Source organism: Myripristis murdjan, chromosome 5 (assembly GCF_902150065.1).
Source record: "Myripristis murdjan chromosome 5, fMyrMur1.1, whole genome shotgun sequence".
In the NCBI taxonomy this organism is placed as follows: domain Eukaryota; kingdom Metazoa; phylum Chordata; class Actinopteri; order Holocentriformes; family Holocentridae; genus Myripristis; species Myripristis murdjan.
Window position 1 is genome coordinate 892,236 of NC_043984.1, and position 4,673 is coordinate 896,908.

Below are 4,673 nucleotides of genomic sequence, written 5' to 3' on the forward strand. Positions count from 1 at the left end.
TCTTTACTTCTCTTCCTCAATATGAAAATGTAACGACTTGAAATTAGTTCTAAGCGCATGTAAATACTACACAAGTCATTTTTCCATCTAAAAAATAAAGTGTTGTAATTGCAAAACTACAAGCTTTAAAATCTCAGGTGATACTGTTTTTGTTTGTGTCATTTCCATTGTTCTGTCCTCATCAAATAAATACATATTCATAATTGTCAAATATGTTGATCATCCGCCTCATAAAGTAGCATTGCTAAAAAATACATATGTTCTCCCAACTTTTCTCTCTGTCTATGTGTTTGTGATTGAGTGGTGACAGGGATGTTGGAGTCAGAGCAGATCACCACGAGCTGCAGCTCATCCAGAAATCAAGACACCTATATATCCACTTCACCACATCCACTCTGCCAGATCATAGTTTCTTCTATAGGCCAGTCAGCCTGCGTTTCCTATTTCTACTTTTGCATTAGTCTTGTCTCCAGCCGGTCTATGTTTTGCACTTCAACAGATCAATAGCTGTATAACAAACTTATGTTTTCAATTTTACTAAAAAACAAATCTAGCATTCCATACATGTTATATGATGTGTTTCACAGCCTTGCATTGTACATAGATCAAGTATAATTGCATACATTTATACACAATACACAAGATTTTCCCACATGGAAATTTTACAGGGATAAGAAAACCTATGTGAATGAGGTGAGTGCAAAAGGTCAGAGCGAACACAAGCTAGGGATAGCTGGCATCAGTCTTGTTGGTTTGATTTAAACATCTGCTAGGCAGAGCTTTAAATCATTCATAAAGAACAGCAATGCTATATGATACCTACCTAATGTTCAATTATTCAATCATGTCATGTGCATGTTATCCCTAAAATGAAGCATATGCAGGAATTGTTTATCACTGTCAGATGATGAAAAATGAATATGCAATCAGGTTCTCTGTTTCCACAGGATTAATGGGTCAAATTTTATAGATGCCTGTCTCATTTTAAATGAACTAGGATCTCTCTCTAGAAATCATTTGCCTGTTTTGATTGTTGAAATACCGGAGGAAAACACTGCAGTAACTGGCAGCAGAAGTCCCTGCAAATGGGGCTTAAACCACCATACCAGTGATTTTCAATGTTTGGCCTATTCACGACAGTTTGCCAAAATTTTACTTCACAACAAACCATTTTGAAAATTATGCAGGCATAGCAAAGATTTTACAACATGATCAAAATCCCTCAATATTGATTGATTGATATTTTGTAATGTTCTGCTTCTGTGGCTAACAAAGTCATCCACATTCATGAACTATGGAACTGATGATTGACTTTATTATGGTGATGGAATACTGGTGAAGAAAGTTAATTTCATGTATTGGAATGAATGGAATGAATGGAATCCAATGGCTGCGTACAAGGGGAAAAAAGGGAAAAATGACACTGTAGATCTAAAATACAACTGCTTGAATTACAAAAAGATTAGCTGAAATGTGAAGCACATGTTACAGTACATGTACTTCACATTTGGGAGCATTCGCCCATAAAAATCCAGTGTATGAGTATGAATAAATGTCTTTTACCATAGATGTCAGAAAATATATGCATGCAGCACTTATCAAAAATTTAAACCCATAACTCATTCAGTGTCTTCTGATCTTAACATACACCTCCGGTGCAACTCAGACACATCATCAGTAATGTATCCTGGGATCATTGGGTGTTTCGGGTCTCACAACATCATACACCCTCCCCCAGGCGACCTAGCCAGGGTTGATCGGGCCCTGGCTTGTGTCTGAGTAGCTTGTGTGGTCCACAGATCACCCCGCATGATCCACAGCCATCTTGACGCCTTTTTGGCAGCATCTGTGATCTTCTTGATGGGTTTTCTGATGTGCTGTCCCTTCACTCCAAGCATCTTGAGGGCCCTGATGAGTGACTGGCTGGCAAATCCTCTGCACCCCACCTCAATAGGGTTGCACCAGGTCCTTCACCCCCTGCTTCGGCATTCGCCTGCCAGCTCCTCATACTTTGCCCTCTTCCTCTTGAAGGCCTCCTCCATCTGGTCTTCCCAGGGAACAGTCAACTCCAGCAGGACCACTTGCCTTGATGTTTCCAACACCAGGACAATGTCCGGCCTGAGTGTGCTCACTGCAATGTTTTCTGGGAATTTGAGCTGTCTCCCTAGGTCAACCTTCAGCTGCCAGTCCTATGCTGTTGCGAGCAGGTTGGTTCAGGCGCTGGTGTGGCTTCTCCCCAGCTTTAACAAAGGCAATGTTCTGCCTTGCTGGTTGCTGATGCCTGCTGCAAGAGATCCCAGTGCTGATGACGTCTGCAATGACCTTCAGCACTTGGTCATGGCGCCAATGGTTGCACCCATCTCCCAGTGCTCTTGGACAGCTCAAGATGTGCTCCAGTGATCCTAATTTCAGAGCGGGCACAGTGGAGTGTCTGCCAGGCCCCAGCGGAAGAGGTTGGATGGGCTAGGGAGGATGTCATAGATGGACTGAGGAACTTGATCCGGTGTGGCTCAGACTCCCACAGTTCTGTCCACGATATCTTCCGGTCTGCTGCCTGCTCCCATCTGGTCCACGCCCCCTCCTGCCGCATCCCTACCGTCCTACTGCAGCAGGCTTCCTCCACCCCTGAGAAGACCTCCTCTTGGATCAGCTGGATCCTTTCCTTCCCCTGGGCCTTGTTGAAGCAAGGTCTTGGATTGCTCCCAAGCTCTGCCTGTCCAGATGCCACTGCCCCCACCAGCTTACTGTGTCGCAGCAGTGACTCAGCCTGGTCGACTGCCTCTTGAGCCTTCCACTTCCTGCCGGTTCTGACTTCTATGCCTGCAGAGGAGAGCTTGACGTCACTGGAGTCTCTGTACAGAAGCACCTCTCTTACTTGGGTCACCATAAACTCCTCCATCAGGCTACTGAAAGGCAATTTCAGCTTGTTTTTCCTCCCGTACAAGGCGGTGCTATTGAGGCTTCATGGTAGGCCCAGCCACTTACACAGGGAACAGCTGACTTTCCTCTCAAAGCTCTCGATGGTGGTGACTGGCGCGTCATAGACCAGCAGTGGCCAAAGCAGTCGGGATGCTGGTAGATCCAGGCTTTAAACTTGCCTGGCAGTCCTGACTTGTCCACTGCTGTCAGCCAGGTTCCCAACTGGTTGGTGGTTACTTGGAGGGCTGCGGTGCCTTTCAGGGTGCAGTCATAGATCTTGCCCAGACTCTTGACTGGCTTCTCTTCAACAGATGGTATCTGGATGCCTCTTAGTGAGAAGCGGAACTGGTCTGTAACCTTCCCTTTCTTCACCACCAGGGACCTGGACTTGGCTGGCTTGAAGTCCATCCTGGCCCAGTTGATGAGACGCTCAAGCCCTTGAAGGATCCATCTGCAACCCAGAACTGATGTTATGGTCACCATCAGATCATCCATAAATGCTCTGATGGCGGGCTGCCACATACCTGACTTGGTGAGTGGGCCTCTGCACTCCACCTCTGCTGACTTCACCAGCATATTCATGGTCAAGGTGAACAATATCACAGAAATGGTGCATCCAGTGATAATGTCCTTCTTTAGCCGATGAAATGCAGATGTTTCTGTTCCAGAGGTGACTCTCAAACTGAGTTGTAATAGTCCAGTATGAGATCCTTGATCTTGTCTGGAACATGGTGTCGGTTAAGTGAGGTTTCCACAAGCTTGTGTGGGATTGACCCATAGGCGTTGGCGAGATCAAGCCAGAGAACTGCCAGGTCCCCTTGGCCTTCCCGTGCCTCATGTATCAGCTGGGTGACAACCCCTGTATGCTCGATGCATCTTGGCACCTTTGGGACTCCCGCCTTCTGCACAGAGGTGTCGATGTACATGTTCCTCAGGATGAACTCTGTCAGGCGTCAGGCAAGAATACTGAAGAATATTTTGCCCTCAACACTGAGAAGCGAGATGACTCTGAACTGCTCAATGGTACTTGAGCTCTCCTCCTTTGGAATCCAGATGGCCTCTGCATGTACAAGTACAATTTGTGATATCACAAATGGGTAGAACCTATCAGTGTCTGACCCAATATAAATTGTCATCATTTCTGATGCTGCTAAAACTAGTGCAGTTGAGTGTTTTGGTGATGTAAATTGTGTGTGAACAGCTAATGATTGCCAGCTGTTGCAAAAATGCTGGTGTCACACAAAGGTAGCCTAGCGAGGAGCGTGAACTTAAGGTGATCAGATTCTTGCCCATACCCATATAGTCGTATTTGTTGCTTTATGCTCCCACTTAAACTCCTGTTCTCATGACAGGGAAGGATTGAATAGACCAACCTTGAAGGATATATTACACTCACATAGAGAAGCAAATACAACTGTATTATTGTATAAAAAACTATGACAAACAAAAACTGATACCTGCTAATACATTAGGTTAGGCTACCATGACAGTGCTCACCTATGGCATGACATTATTGGTTGATGCACACAAGGCTCTTCTTGAGAATTAGAGTCTGACTAAGGCTCAAACATGTAGGGCATGTGTGGAATGGTGGAAGGCTGTACTCTGCAGAACTCTGCTTAAGAGTCCTGCAAAGAAAGAGGGAGAACTAAAACCCACCAACTATACAACCAATCACACCAAAATGATGGAAATCTAAACAGAATGACTCACTCAGCACACAAGAGAGACTAGCCAGGGGAGTCATTCCTATG

At 45.2% G+C, this 4,673-nt stretch overlaps 1 pseudogene; it reads right to left on the reverse strand.

Moving 5' to 3' along the window:
• Nucleotides 1–1,720: 1,720 nt before the first annotated feature.
• Nucleotides 1,721–4,218, reverse strand: LOC115359101 (uncharacterized; annotated as a pseudogene).
• Nucleotides 4,219–4,673: the final 455 nt, after the last annotated feature.